Source organism: Stegostoma tigrinum, chromosome 36, assembly GCF_030684315.1.
Source record: "Stegostoma tigrinum isolate sSteTig4 chromosome 36, sSteTig4.hap1, whole genome shotgun sequence".
Classification (NCBI taxonomy): Eukaryota; Metazoa; Chordata; class Chondrichthyes; order Orectolobiformes; family Stegostomatidae; genus Stegostoma; species Stegostoma tigrinum.
In genome coordinates, this window is record NC_081389.1 from 3,226,372 (window position 1) to 3,243,320 (window position 16,949).

Consider the following 16,949-nt stretch of genomic DNA (forward strand, 5'->3'; position numbering starts at 1 on the left):
GGAAACAGTCCAGATGTTCTTCCTATAGCAGATATTCCTTTTACTTCCACTCACCACCCTAGATGGAGCCAGTACTTTGGTATGAGTCATGTTATTCCCGAAATAAAATCAGTTTTTCCTTTAGGCATTTGTTGAACTACCCCAATTCCTTCTTTTACTAAGTCGCTCTTTAATCCAATTCAATATAATGAGATTGGTTTGCAATCGGCATATATACTTCCAATTAGTATCTTCATTAGCCTCTCTGGAAGACAAGTAATACAATCATCCAGCATCAGTAACTGATTTGCTCCAGAGCCTCCCAATATCTTTATTCATTTACCTCCTTGAAGGAATAAGGACATATGATAATAAGGATATAAAATATTCAAAGCCTCCAGTGGTCTAATCCTTTTCATTTGGACTTGAGAAACATAACTGCCATGATTGAATGGCAGAGCAGCTTAATTCGACTCTACTAGTTTATAGTCTTAATAGTAATATTGGAAGAATTTTCTTGACTGCCCTGTGTCATCTCTCCCCCCTAGTAGGTTCTAAGGAGGCATGTTTCAATTGTACCAAAACTTCAGTACTTTATAAATTTCCTTTTTATATACCACCTTTTCTGGGGATTCCTTATGTGTTCTTATTGTTGGATGTGGCCTCCTATATAGATTCCAGCAATTGGTTTTTGTATGCCCAGTCTTTTTTATTATTCATTCATGGAATATGAGCATCAGTGACTGCCTTCTTGAACAGCAAAGGAATGGTAATTTATTTCCAAGTCAGGAAGGTGAGTGGTTTGGAAAGGAAATTGCACCTGGTGGCGTTCTCACTTATTGGCTACCCTTGTCCTTCCAAATGGAAGTGCTTGTGGGTTTGGAAGGTGCTATCTGAAGATCCTTGGTGAATTTCTGCAATACATCATGTAGAAAATACGCAGTGCTGCTGCTGAGCATCAGTAGTGGGTGAGTGGATGTTTGTGCATGTGGTGCACATCAAGCAGACTACTTTGACCTGGATGGTGTCAAACTTCTTGAGTATTGGAGCTGCAGTCATCCAGGCAAGTGGGAGTATTCTATCGCACTCTTGACTTGCCCCCTGTAAATAGTGAACATGCTTTGGGCAATCAGTAGGTGAGTTACTAACTGCAGAACTCCCAACCTCTGTAGCCACTGTATTTACGTGACAGGTCCAGCTGAGTTCCTGGTCAATGGTAACCCAAGGATATTGATTGTAGGGATTCTTAGTACATTGGAAACATACTATTTTCATTATATCACTGTTAAGTTTGAGTCTTTCCCCCAATATTTTGGTGTTTTTCTGTTTGATCCATAGAACTAATATATTTTCCTCCTCAGACTTTTTATTCCTCCAATTTTCTTGTGAATTATTATATGACTTGTTTGTTTAAAAACAACATCCTGTGTGAGATATCATAGCAATCTACCAGAACTTCTGTTTTTCAATTTTTTGAAAATTTCTAATCTAAAGATGTGGAATCTACCCAGCCCTTGAATGATGTGGCCCATGCCAAGAAAGTTGGTAAAATCAGGTTAGATTTCCAGCAAGGACTTTTTCTATGTTGAGAGCAAAACTGACCAAGTTTTGAATAACAAGTGGAGATTCTCACTACAATGTGGCAAAAAGCGTATTAGCTTAGATTGTCACTTTATTATTGTTACTTAATTTTACATTGTGAATGAGCGACTTCCCATTCTCACACCCATCTGAGAGAAACTAGAGGCTGAGAATGAAAGACAGAGCAGTTACCCAGTGAATCCATGTTGCTGTTTACTTCACCTGACCTCCATTCTGGATACTCAGCCCCAGCATTTCAGGGCACTCTCCAATGACCACATACACAGTCACATGCATGGACCTTGGCATCCATCATCGCACATCTCCAATCCACTTATAGTACTGTTCTGCAAAAAGCCAGGCAGGTTGTCAGCCGCCATCAGACTCTCAATCAGGCAAATTACTATATGGCACCATGCTACTCCAAACTCTCACCTGTATTATGTGCCACCTGCATACATGCCAAATGTACTATATGTGCACCAACCAACTAACATGTCTCAAAAAGTGACAGGGTCCTTACTGAAGTCAAGGGAGACATCTCTCAAGCAAATTGTAGGATCATAGAATTTTGTATACAGAAGGAGGACATTTGACCCATTGTGTCTGTACCAGCTCCAGAAGAAGCTACCCAACTAGTTCCACACCCCAGCCCTATCTCCGTAGCCCTTCAACTTCATCCCTTTCAAATACGTATTCAGCTCTCTTTGAAACCTCCTATGGAATCTGGCAAAATTACTATCAAATCCAGACAATTCTCTGAGTAAAGTTAGGATCCTTGTGTTGAAAAGTTGAATGTTGGGTGCCCCACCATTCATTTTGGCTTTTTCTGTCCTATCTTGGGCTGTTATTTCCTAGAATGAGACAAAGAGATTGAGGGAGAGGAAAGTAGCTGGCTCAGTTATTATTGCTGGTACAAAGGGGGAAAGCTGATGAGGTGGCCTGAGTGAATGATAGGTACAGCAATCGTGTAGGTACAGTGGATTGAGTGGATTGGATGAAGGAACGATGAAAGGTGTTACATGTGACAGCATGACAGAACATGATACTTTGTGGGTGATGGGTGCAAAAGCAGAGTGTGAGGTAGAAGGGAGACACACACCCTGTCAGAACAGTGAAGATCATTGACCTTCCTACACTTGAGCATTTTTCTTGACTGTTGTGGGCAGCCTGCCTGCCATGTCTAGGCTAAATGTCAAACCATGAGGTAAGTTCCAGACTGCCAGCATTTGCCTTTTAAATATGACTCAGAATTCTGCGGTATCCCAGCAGTAGTCAGTACTTCTACCTATAGCCAGTGGATGAATTAGACTACCAGCAGGCATGTGGCAGGGGGCCATAAAAGTGCAGTACAGATTTAATGAGGCAAGTTTGAGACAATTGTGTGTCAAAAATCTAGACTTCACAAAGACAAACCATCCATGAAACTTAACAAAAATGACACTCATTACCTGGTAAGATTCAGTCCAATAAGTTTTACGGTTTATTAGAATACTATTTCTGAATTCTTCCATGTTCATGATTTCCCTTACATACTCAAATTGTTGTTCTCTAACTTCACTGATTGAATCTCTTTTTTTCTGTTGCAACTTCTACAAATGTCTGGTTGTTTCTGTATTAAAGATTCAAACCTAAGAAATGTATGAAATAGGAGAAGGTCTTTCAGCCCCTTAAGCAAGTCTGTAAGATTGTATAAGCATGTCTGATCTGCCCCAGGCCTCAAATATACATTTGTATCGGTTCCTTACAGCTTTTAGCATCTCAATATTTTAAGAATCTACTAACTTCCTATTTAAATAAAACTTCCTTCACACCTCAGTTTTAAATCAGTGTCCCCCATTCCTTAACTATGCCTTCTAGGTTAAAACTAGTGGAAGCATATTTTCACCATTTGCCTTGTCAAGCCCCTGCTTAATTCGTGGGTGAATCAATAAGAGCATAGTTTAAACTCTCACAAATAAAAAAAACTTAACCTGTTTAACCATTCTTAACAAGTCACCACCTGCATCACAGGCATAAGACCAATGAATTTCCTTTGAACCGCCTCCAATGCCAGCATATCCTTCCGTGAGTACAGGTACAAAAACTCTATGCAGTACTCTGGGTGCAGCCTCACTCTGTGCAGTTGTAACAGAACATCTCTATTTTTAAACAACCCTGTTTAATAAATGCAAAAAAAAGCTATTTGCCTTCTTAGTTACTTGTAGCACCTATATGTTAACTTGTGTTTCATTCACAAGACACCCAGATTCCTCTGCAGTGTATTTTGTCTCTATCCATTAAAATAACAGTCTACTTTTGACTCTTTCTACCAAAGCACATGATCACATACTTTCCTATCCTAAATTCCATCTGGCAGATTTTTGCCTATTCACTCAACCTAACATATCTACTTGTAGATTCTTTATTTCCTTATCACAATTTGCCCAACATATTTTTGAATCATCTGAAAATGTGGATATGTTATACCCTACCCCTCCTTCATCATTAATATACATGTTAAATAATTGAGCTGCAAGTATTGATCCCGGTGGGATTCCACTAGTTATGTCTTCCCAACCTGAAATAGATATCATAATCCTGACTCTATCTTCTGTGTGTTAATAAATCCTCAATTTATAACAATAACTTGCTCCCAATACTGTGACATCCTATCTTGTGCAATAGCTTTTCTACTGAGTATCTTATTGAATGCTTTCTGAAAATCCACATACATCTGCTCATTCCCCTGAACCAACTCTGTTTGCAACATTCTAAAAGAGCTTGAACAATTTTTTAAAATTTATTCACTGTTGGGATGTGGCTGTCACTACCTGATCAGCATTCATTGCCTGTCTGTGGTTGCCCTTTAAAAGATGATAGTGAACTGCCTTCATGAACTGCTGCAGTCCCTATAGTGTAGGTTGGCCCACAATGCCGTTAAGGAGGAAATTCCAGGATTTTAGTCCAGCAACAGTGAAGCAATGGTGATATATTTCCAAGTCAGGGTGGTGAGTGTCTTGGAAGGAATTTACAGTTGATGGTTTTCCCAATGTATTTGCTGCCTTTGTCGTCCTAGATGGAAGTGGTTGTGGGCTTGGAAGGTGCTGTCTTAAGAAATTCAGTGCATCTTGTAGATGATACACACTGCAGCTACTGAGCAATAGAGGGAATGGATGGTGTAGATGTGATGCCAATCAAGTGGGCTACTTTGCCCTAGATTGTGTCAAGTTTCTTGAATGTTGTTGGAGCTACAAACATATTATCGTCCACATCTTCACTACCCAGTCCCTGTGCTCTCTAATTCTTTTTGGTTCTTAAACTTCACTTGAGTGTACCCCAATCTACAACTTTGGTCATACAACTCACCAGGGCACTGATCCATCATATTACGGAACAACTGAAAATGAAAAGTGTTGGTGATCACAGCAGTTCAGGCAACATCCATGGAGAGAAAGCAAGCTAACATTTTGCGTTGAAACGAATCCTCATCAGACCCATGTTACAGAAGAAGCCCAACTCAATGAAGCAGCTTTTGCTCTCCGAGGTACTGGTGCCAGCTACCATAAATCAGAACCCATTTTTCCCTCACCAATCTTTGAGCTATGTATTTTCTTCTGTAATCTTATTTATCCTATGCCAATTAGCACATGGCTAAGGTAGTAGTCCTTAGCTGAATGACTTTGTTGTTCTGCCTTGTAATTTAGTCACAAGCAACTCATAAACCCTCAGTAGAACTTCTTTCCAAGTCCTACTTATATCATTGGTGCCTTCATAGACTACAACTGGATATTTCCCATCTCATTCCAAGTTCCTGTCCAGCCCTAAAGAGATGTTGTTGATAAAATTCAAGGACAATCTTTTTGAGTCTTTTTTTTAAACAATTTCACAGCTTTCAGATTGTTCTTCAGATAAACCAACATACATATTCAAAGCCATACCTGTTAAAATACCGATTAAAAATTTTAAGGTCCAAACATCTTTTGGCCACTACATCTTCATCGCTACATTTATAAATGAGGTACCTTTCTTGACCTTTCCATTTCCATTTCCATTTCTGGCAACAGTTTATGTACCAACATTTACTATAAACCCACAGACTCCCATAGCTACCTAGACTACACCTCCTGCCACCCTGTATCCTTCAAAAACTCCATCCCATTTTCCCAATTCCTCCGTCTCCATTGCATCTGCTGTGCCAAGGAGATGTTCCACTCCCAAACATTCCAGACACGTACCTTTATCCTACTGTGTCATCCAGACAGTCCTCCATCACGCCTCTTCCATTCCCTGTTCCAAAGCTCTTACCACCATCCCCCCGCCCCCAAACATAATAAAGATAGGGTTCCCCTTATATCAGAGATATTGGGAACTGCAGATGCTGGAGAATCCGAGATAACAAAGTGTGGAGCTGGATGAACACAGCAGGCCAAGCAGCATCATAGGAGCACAAAGGATGACATTTCTTTTGTGCTCCTAAGATGGTGCGTGACCTGCTGTGTTCATCCGGCTCCACACTTTGTTATCTAGGATTCCCCTTGTCTTCACTTTCCATCCCATCAGCTTCAACATGCAATGTATCATCCTCAAACACTTCTACCAACTCCAATTAGACCCCATCGCCCATAACATCTTCGACTCCCCACCCTGTCTGCCTTCCACAAGGACCATTCCTTTTGCCACTCCTTAGTTCATGCCACACTCCCCACCAACCACTCCAATTCATCTGGTACCTTCCCTGTAATCATGAAAGATACAACACTTGCCCATACACCAATTCCCTCACCTCCATTCAGGGCCCTAAACAGCCCTTCCAGGTGAGACAGAGGTTCACCTGCATGTCCTCCAACCTAGTCAATTGCATTCGGTGCTCTCTATGTGGTCTTCTCTACTTCAGCAAGGCCAAGCATAGACCTGGTGACCGTTTTGCCAAGCATTTACCTCTGGCCTATAATGGCCAACATAACTTCCCAGTCACTGCTCATTTCAATTCCCTCTCCAACATGTCCATTCTCAGCCAACTCCAGCCTCACAATGACTCAATGCAATTTTGAGAAACAACACCTTACCTTCCACTTGGGCACCCTACAGTCTGGAGAACTCAACATTGAGCTCTCCAATTTTAAATAATCTTTCCACCCATCCCCAGCTCCCTTTCCAGTCCCACCACCTCCCTTGCATTTCACCATCTGACCCTCCCTTCCAGCCACCAACCGGATTCATCTCTCCCATTGACCAATCAGGTCGTACCTAACACCAGTGTCCACCTATCACCACCATTCTGCTACACCCCTCCCCACCCTCTCTTTATCTGCAGCTTCCCCTACCCCCACATCCAGTCTAGAAGGAGGATAACACTCAAAATGTTGACTGCTCCTTTCCTCTAGATGTTGCCTGGCCTGCTGTGTTCTTCCAGCCTCCTGGCTGTCTACCTTGGATTCCAGCATCTGCAGTTTGTTTTTCTCTAACTGAGGATTAATCAACAATGGTCAGCATGGTTTGATGGTGAGGTTATTCTGACCATTTTGATTGAATTTTTTGAGGAGGTGGCCAGGTGTGTAGATGCGAATAATACTTTTGATTTAGTCTACTTAGTTTTCATCAAGACTTTTCGTAAGGCCTCTCAGGAAACTGGCAGCAACAGTAAGAGTCCACGGGATTCAAGGTAAATTGACAAATTAGATCCAGTTTGCTGAGTGGCAGAAAGCAGAGGGTCATGGTTGAGGGGATGTTCTCTGACTGGGAGTCTCTGTCCAATGGGGTCCCACAGGGCACAGTATTAGGGCACTTACTCTTTTCTAGTTTTATAAATGATTTAGATTTGATTGTACAAGGGATGTGATCACACTGGAGAGGATGCAGAGGAGATTTACCAGGATGTTGCATGACCTGGTATGTTTTAGCTTTGCAGATAGATTGGACAGACTGGTGTTGTTTCCTTTAGAGAAGAGGAGATTGTGAAGTGATATGACTGCGATGTATAAAATTGTGAAATATTACCTGGATTATTATCCAGAGACTCAAGCTAACATTCTGGGGAATAGATTCAAGTCTCAACACAGCTGCTGATGAAATTTAGTGCAATTGTTGTAAAAGCCCATTTAATTCACTAATACATTTTTGGGGGAAGAAACCATCCTTACTTGGTCTAACCTATATCTCATTCCAGATTCAAAATAACGGTTCACTCTTAACAGCCCAAGGGCAAGTATGAATGGCCAACACATACTGTCCTTGCCTGGTAACACCTACATTCCATGAAAGAATAAAGATGAAAGAAGCTGTACTGTCATCAAATCTCATTGAGCTAATAAAGTCACTAACATCTGACCTGATAGGGCTTAAAACCAAGGCCAAAAATAATGTGAGATAACACAGTGTGGAGCTGGAGGAGCACAGCAGGTCAGGCAGCAGCAAAGGAGCAGGAAAGTTGAAGTTTCAGGCCTAGATCCTTCTTCAGAAATTTCCAGTCATTGTCCACCACCTACAATCCAACCCTACAACCAAAGATACATTCCCCTCCCCATCCCTATCTGCCTTCCATAGGAACCGCGCTCTCTGTGACTCCCTTGTCCACTCCACACTCCCCAATAGCCCCGGCACCTTTCCCAGAAACTCCAGGAGGTGCTACACTTGACCCTACACCTCCCCCGTCACCTCCATCTCAGACCCCAAGAAAACCTTGCACATTAAACAGATGTTCACCTGCACATCTATTGTACCCGCAGTTCCCAATGTGGCCTCCTCTACATTGGTGAGTCCAAATGGAGGTTTGGAGACAGTTTTGTAGAGCAGCTGCACTCAGTCCACGACAAATGACAACACCTTCCAATCGCAAACCATTTCAACTCCCCCTCCCACGCCCTGGATGACATGTCCATCCTGGGTCTCCTCCAGTGTCACAATGACACCACCCGGAAACTGGAGGAGCAGCACCTCATTTTCTACCTTGGGAGCCTACAACCCAATAGTCTCAATGTGGACTTTACCAGTTTCAAAATCTCCCCACCTCCAGCCTCATCCCATCACCAACCGACTCTCTCATTGCTGCCTCTTTGACCTGACACAACCTGTCCATCTTCTCTCCTACCTATCCGCTCCTCCCACCTCACTGACCAATTCCCACCACTGCCTACCTACACTGACCTATCACCATCCCACCTACCTTCCCCAGCCCCAACCCTCCTCTCTCTTTTTTATTTCAGAGCTCCCTTCCCCCTCCCCCATTTATGAAGGGTCTTGACCCAAAACTTCAACTTTCCTGCCCCCCCACCCCGATGCTGCCTAGCCTGCTGTGCTCTTCCAGCTCCACATTCTTCTATTTATTTATCCCACTGTGTGCATATTGCCTGCTATAAATGTCTGCATTTTAACAGTTACCTACACTTCAAACATATTTCTTCAGCTGCAAAGAGTTTTCAGAACTCCTAAAGTCAGCAAAGACACTGTATTAATGTCCAAAGGTTCATTGGCCAAGATAGTTCAGATCAAACCATTCTTCATTGTTCAGAAAGCATATTGTTTCAATTATCAGGCCTGGTTATTTTACAGAGATTGGCATAGAATGAATGCTACATTCTCTTCAATGTACAATAGCTGGTTGGCACTATGCTGGTAGCTACCTGAGTAGCAGATTTTTTTTCTGATTACAGTGCATTGTAGATGATATACATACCAATAAATTGTAAACTAATGCAACATTTCACATTAAGAAATGAAAACCAAAACAGAGTGCAGCTTTACTTTGTACTCACTGCTGGGTGATTTTTCTTCCAAATAAGTTAGGCTGTCATTCTCCAGCAGCTCCGGCTTACTCATTGTACCAAAAAAACAGCACATTGAGAGTTCAGTCCTCACTTGCAGGAAGATCTCCCTGATGTAGTATAAGTAAGAGTAAACAATACAGCTCATTGTGGTCATTCAATACAATTGTGCCTGATCAAGAACTGTGACAAACACTACATTGGACAAACAGGCAGAAAGCTAGCCACCAGGATACATGAACATCAACTAGCCACAAAACAACATGACCCACTATCACTCGTATCCTTACATACAGGTGAGGAAGGACACCACTTTGATTGGGACAACACATCCATCCTAGGACAAGCCAAACAGAGACACGCACGAGAATTCCTAGAAGCATGGCATTCCAACCGGAACTCCGTCAACAAACACATTGATTTGGAGCTAATCTACCATCCCCTGAGAAAAAGAACGGGAAATGACATCACCAACGCAGGAAATGACATCACCAACCCAAGGAAACCTAACCAGATAAATAGAAAATGGGACATAACACCAGCGCTTCGTCGGAGGCTCACTTATGATGTTACCTAGAATGGTGACGAAACGTCTGGGAAACAAACCTTCAAGCTCAGTGAACCAGCTTACATCCGGAACAAAATAAAGACCCACTCTCTTGTGGACCGAGAGGAGGAGAGCGCTAATGTGCAGGAGGGCCAGGTCGTGCAGGAGGGCCCAGACCCGCAGGACGAACCCGAGGCCAGCAAAGCGCCCCTGCAGGCTCCGCTCCCCCCCGACAACCCGGAGTCAATGGACGTGGCGACAGGCGACCCATGGGAGTGGACGACGGTCCGGAAAGCGAGGAGGGAGGTGCGTCGGCGGGCCCAGGAACCGCAACCATCAGGCGGGAAGAGGCAGCAACAGGGGGGCTATAAGAGCTCCTCTGACGAGGGGGATTCGGAGAGGGCCTGCCCGAAGCAGAAGTTAAAGATCTCAAGGGAGAAGGAACGCAGCACCACACTTCCAGGTGACGGGAGGCATCCAGAGGCTCCCTCCGACACCCAGTCACGTGCCGCTGGGGCACTGGAGGGCCGCCCGGAACTTCCAGGCGGGAGGGAGGAAACAGCGCATCCCCAGCCTGACCCAGAGCCGGACTCTCCTGCCTCCGTACCCCCGATGGGGGGATGCCACCCGGAAGGCAGCACGGACAGTTTCCTCAGCCTGGAGAGCGTCCAGCAGTTAGCCTGGGCAATGGGCATGAAGGGACAGATGGAGGGGCTGGACCTTGGACTTGGGGAGGGTACTGCGGTCACTGCCCACAAATGGGGGTACGAGTTGCGAGCATTAATGTGCGCAGTGTCAAGTCCACCGCAAGATGTGTGTCCATGTTGGCCTACCTGACCACCATCAAGGCGGACCTCCTGTTTCTGCAGGAGTGCGGGATACCGCACCTCAGCAGGTACGGGAAATGGTCCGGCACCTGGACCTGTGGGCCTTTGATCTGGTCGGGGGGTAACGACTGTCGCTCCTTGGGCCTGGCTATTCTGCTGCGGGGGCGCAACTTCACCATCTCTCAAGTTCAGGAGGTGGTGGGGGGGGCGCCTCCTAGTGGCTGACGTCACCTACAGGAACGCTCCCCTGAGGCTGATCAACATGTACGCCCCAGCGGTACGAAGTGAGCGGTTGGCCGTCCTGCAGCGGTTTCCACCCCTGCTGGCTACGTCCAGGCCGGTCATCCTGGGCGGAGACTTCAACTGCATCATCGATGCAGATGGAAGATCCGGCGTGGGGACCGTGGGTGGGGGAAGTCAACTGGACGTCTCGTCCAGATTCCTGATGGGCACGGTGAAGGACGCCAAGCTGCTCGACGTCTTCAGCACTCCTGCAGACGGAGCGCAGCGGAGGTACACCTGGTCGCGGCCAGACAGGTCTATTCGCTCAAGGATAGACTTCCTCTTTGTGTTACGGGCGTTCTCGGTCAGGTCCACCGGCGTCGAGCTGGTGTTCTTCTCTGACCACTGCCTCCTGCTGGCTGACCGTCACTTACAGGACGACCAGCCAGCTGGCAAGGGGACGTGGAAGCTCAACACGACTCTGTTGACCCCAGAGAATGTCGAGGAGCTTAAGAGGGAGTACGCCGGTTGGAGAACCGTGAAACCCCTCTTTGAGTCTCCAGGCGACTGGTGGGAGACGGTGAAGGAGAACATCAAGAGGTTCTTTGTCCTCAAGGGTGTTCGGAAGGCGAGCGAGAGGCGGGGAAAGCCGTAGCGACTCCAGAAAAGGGTGCAGAACCTGCTCCTTCTGCAGTTGATGGGGGTCGATGTCACAGAGGACCTCCGCGAGGTGAAGAACCAGCAAGCCTCGCTCTTCGCTGCGGAGGCCTCCAGGATAATCTTCCAGCCCAGGGTCCACTCCATGGAGCAGGACAAGACGTGCTCACGTTTCTTCTTTCAGAAGGTACACAAAGAGAGCTCTGTGCTTAGCCGGCTGAAGGAGGATGACGGCTCGGTGACGTCGTCTCGGCCTGACATTTTGAGGATCAGCAGATCCTTCTGTGCCGGACTGTATGACACAAAGCCCATGGACAGCATGGCCTCCAAGTCGTTCCTGACGTCTATCACGGAGGTCTTAGACGACGGCACGAGGGAGTGGCTGGACTGGCCGATATCCCTGGAAGAGCTGACCAGAGCCCTCAAGTCCTTGGAGAGGAATAGGACTCTCGGGAGCAACGGCTTACCGGTCAAACTGTACTCCGCTCTGTGGGACCTGGTCGGCCAGGACCTGCTGGAGGTGTACGATAGTGCACTTCGGGCAGGGGAAACGTGCAAGTCCATGAGGAAGGGCATCATCACCCTCATTTACAAGAGGAAGGAGGAGAGGGAAGAAATTAAGAATTGGCGTCCCATTTCACTATTGAACATGGACTACAAAATCCTGCCAAGGTCATAGCCAACCGGGTCAGGTGTGTCCTGGAGTCGGTGATTCACCCTGAACAAACCTGTGCTGTGCCAGACAGGAAGATCACTGAGAGCCTCGCGTTCATCAGGGATACGATCGCCTACGTACAGGACAGGCGGGTGGACACCTGCCTCGTCAGCCTGGACCAGGAGAAGGCCTTCGACAGGGTCTCTCATGCTTACATGAGGGACGCCCTCTCCAAATTGGGGTTCGGGGAGGGCATCCGCAATTGGATCCGGCTGCTCTACACCAACATCTTTAGCGCAGTCTCAATCAACGGGTGGGAATCAGACAGTTTTCCTGTTAGATCTGGAGTCAGGCAGGGCTGCCCGCTCTCTCCTACCTTGTTTCTGTGCTGTGTGGAGCCCTTTGCCGCATCCGTCAGGAAGGACGTGAGCCTGAAGGGCGTGACTATCCCAGGCAGCAGAGGCCTTCAGGTCAAGACCTCCCTGAACATGGACGATGTTGCCGTCTTCTGCACCAATCGTCGGTCAGTGAGTAGACTATTGGACATCTGCAGCCAGTTTGAACTGGCCTCGGGTGCCAAAGTCAATAGGGGTAAGAGCGAGGTCATGTTCTTCGGGAACTGGGACAACCGCTCCTTCATCCCCGTCACCGTCAGGACAGACTACCTGAAGGTGCTGGATGTTTGGTTTGGTGGAGCTGGAGCATGCACTAAGACTTGGGAGGAGCGTATCACCAAATTGAAGCAGACGCTGGGCAGGTGGATGCTCCGGTCCCTCTCCATCGTGGGTAAGAACCTGGTTGTCAGGTGCGAGGGGCTTTCGGTACTGTTGTATGTGGCGCAGGCCTGGCCTATTCCCTAGTCCTGCGCCACTGCGGTCAGCTGGGCCATCTTCCACTTCATTTGGGGGTCGAGGATGGACTGGATCCGCAAGGACACCATGTACAAAGACCTGGAAAATGGGAGAAAGGGCGTACCGAACGCCACCCTCGCCCTGACGGCTACCTTTGTGTGCGGCTGCATCAAGCTGTGCGTAGATCCTAAGTACGCAAACACCAAGTGCCACTACTTACTGAGGTTCTACCTGTCCCCGGTGTTGCAAAGGATGGGCCTGGCCTCGTTGCCGCGGAACGCTCCGAGTAGTTGGACTGTTCCTTACCACCTGTCCTTCGTGGAGAAATTTTTGAAAGGAAACACCTTTGACCACAAGGCCATCAGGCAGTGGTCAGCACGTAGTATCCTCGAGACCCTTCGGGAAAAGGAGAGGGTGGATCCCGTCCTGTGGTTCCCCACGCAGACTGCCAAAGTCGTTTGGCAGAATGCCTCATCGCCAGAATTTTCAGACAAGCACAAGGACATTGCTTGGCTGGCGGTGAGAGAGGCTCTGCCAGTGAGATCCTTTATGCATGCCCAGAATCTCTGCACCACCGCACGCTGCCCTCGAGGTGGCTGCGGGGGGGACGAGACTGTTGATCACCTCCTTCTGGAGTGTGCCTATGCACAGGAGGTCTGGAGGGGGATGCAGTGGTATTTTGAGGTTCGTCCCGAGCAGCTCCATGACGCGGGACACCGTGCTCTACGGGCTGTTTCCCGGGACGCACACCAAGACCAACATCAACTGCGCCTGGAGGACCATTAATGCGGTGAAAGACGCTCTTTGGTCTGCCCGCAACTTGCTGGTCTGCCAGCTGAAAAAACTGACGCCGACCGAGTGTTGCAGACTGGCGCACTCCAAGGTCCAGGACTACGTGCTGAAGGACGCGCTAAAGCTTGGGGCAGCCGCCGCCAAGGCGCGGTGGGGAAAGACCACGGTATGACCCCTTGTCCAGAATAGAAAATAGGGCCCTATCTGGTAACTGGGCCCAGCTGGCGCCTTCTCCAACTGGTCAGGGGGCCAACGGGGACTGTGGGGGGGTGACGACTGCCCCGGTATTTTCTTTGCTTTGTTTTTTTTTCTTCTTTGTTTGTTTTTCTCCTTTAGTTGATGTATGTACCCCCTGGGTAACCCGGAGTGGCTTGCATGACTGGGTAGGTGTGTAAATATGTTTTATTTTTTGTACATCTTACGAATAAAGTATATTTTTTCAAATTAAAAAAAAAGTAACGAAACGTCTGAAAACAAACCTTCCAGCTCAGTGAGCAAACTCACATCTAAATCTAGTCCCATTTGTCAGCATTTGGCCCATATCCCTCTAAACCCTTCCTATTCATGTACTCATCCAGATGCCTTTTAAATGTTGTAATTGTGTCCACCCCCACCATTTCCTTTGGCAATTCATTCCCTTCTGAAGTCCATATAGTAGATATTCAAAGATAGATACTCAACAACACCACTCAGGAGTGTTCCAAACATTCACAACCTTTTCAGCAAATAATTTTATCTTTGTCTTAGTCCAAGTAATCAACCACAGAATATATTCTGAAAGACTTTGCCCTGTATTCTTGGCTCCTCTGCTCGCGGTAACCATCTCTTACACTGGTGCTGTGGAAACAGATTGAACTAGAACACTGGTTTTTCCCATGTTTCATATTCCTGACCATTGAACTCCATGCATTGTTTAAGTTGGCCAGTCTTGTTACTATTCAACTGTCTTTCTGTCTGGGATTTCACTCTTAAAGTATTGTGTTCCTTCACAGAGAAATACCAAGTTAGGAACCATGAGAGCCATCGTAATCAAAATCTCTTAAGGTTTTAGAGTAGATTTGTAGCTCAGGTTGTGGATGTTGTGGTTGGCTGGCTCACCGAGCTGGTTTGTTGTTCCGCAGACATTTCATTACCGTGCTGGGTAACATCATCAGTGCAGACTCCGATGAAACACCATTGTATTTTAAATTTTGGTGTCCGTTGAGCTGAATTACCTCATTTCCGGCTCTCTTTCACAATGGAGTGTATATGGGGTCAGGGTCTAGCTCTATGTGTTTATTGATGGCTTTCTTAGTGGAGTACCAGGCTTCTAGGAATTCCCATGCTTGTCTCTGCTGTGTCTGTCCCAGGATCCTGGTGTTGTCCCAATCGAATTGGTGGTTCTCCTTATCCATGTGAATGGAGATGAGTGAGTATTGGTCGTGTCTTTCTGTAGCCAATTGGTGTTCGTGTGCCCTTGTTGTTAATTTCCTTCCTGTTTGTCCAACATAGTGTTTGTCACAATATCTGCAAGGAAACTTGTATATGATATTGGTCCTGTCCATGGTGGGTAGTGGGTCTTTGGTTCAGGTGAGCAGTTGGACTAGGGTTGATGTGAGTTTGTGTGCTCTTCTGATGCCCAGTGGTCCTAGGAGTCCTGTGGTCAGTTCAGATGTGTTCCTGTTCCGGAGATTCACATGGATGATCCCTGGAATGGTAGGCCTAACATACGATGAATGGCTGAGGATCCTGGGATTGTATTCATTAGAGTTTAGAAGGTTGAGGGGAAATCTAATAGAAACTTACAAGATAATGTATGGCTTAGAAAGGGTGGACGCTGGGAAGTTGTTTCCGTTAGGCAGGGAGACTAGGACCTGTGGGCACAGCCTTAGAATTAGAGGGGGTAAATTTAAAACTGAAATGAGATGACATTTCTTCAGCCAGAGAGTGGAATTCATTGCCATGGAGCGCAGAAGAGGACGGGCCGTAAAATGCCTTCAAAGCAGAGATCGATAAATTCTTGATCTCATAAGGAATTAAGGGCTACGGGGAGAGTGCGGGTAAGTGGAGTTGGAATGCCCATCGGCCATGATTAAATGGTGGAGTGGACTCGATGGGCCGAATGGCCTTACTTCCACTCCTATGTCTTATGGTCTTATGAATGTAAGGTAACTTGATGAGTATGTTGGGGCATGTAGTATCTTCCTGGTGTCATGCATCTGATAGGCATCTTCTGACCCAGTTTTTTGGATATCCATTGTCCTTGAATACCTGGAAGAGGTATTCTGCTTCTTCTCAGCGTAGTTCTGTGTTGCTGCAGAGTGTTGTTGCCTGTTTAAGTAACGTTCTCACGCAGCTTCGTTTGTGTGTGTTACAATGGTTACTGTTGGAGTTCAGAATTTGTTCAATTTGTGTGGCTTTCCTGTGTACCATTGTTAGGAATTCCCCATTTGTCCTGCATTCCACCATGACATCCGTGACCCATATCCAATATGGACAGGACCAATGTCATATACAAGACTCCCTGCAGAGACTGCGACAAATACTACATCTTTGGGAAGACAAAAAGGAAAATAAAGTAATAAAACGTCCAGCATTACAAAACTACAAAATCACTGGAATGCATTAGAAAAATAAAGAAATGAGAAGTTCAGAATAACAATCCTTTCATGATAGTATAATTAAAAAACTTCAAAGAAGAGGAATTAGTCCATTTCTCAGCTCTGGGCCCCAAATCCCGACACCACCCTGCTATAATCCTGGGCCGCACTCCCATGACGCTGAGGAAAATTCACATGGAGTCACAGGCCAACGCCAACGATAAAAGTCCCAAGCAGTCGCTAGAATCACCATTTTCCATATATCTACCATTCTGTGGGTGGAAAACATTTCCTCAGATTTCCTTCTAATCACTTGCTTCTTACCTTATACAAAAGGAGTCCCAAGCAGCTACTGAAATCCCAGGCATGTACCTATATCGTCTTCAAAGCCACCGCTGCTGCAGCCTGGTCTAAGGACCCACCAGGACACAGCTATGAGGAATGGCTGGATCCACACAGCATTCTCCGCTGCAGCTGCCTCTCAGTGCCTCCTTTACAGTGTTTCTCCGGAAGTTAC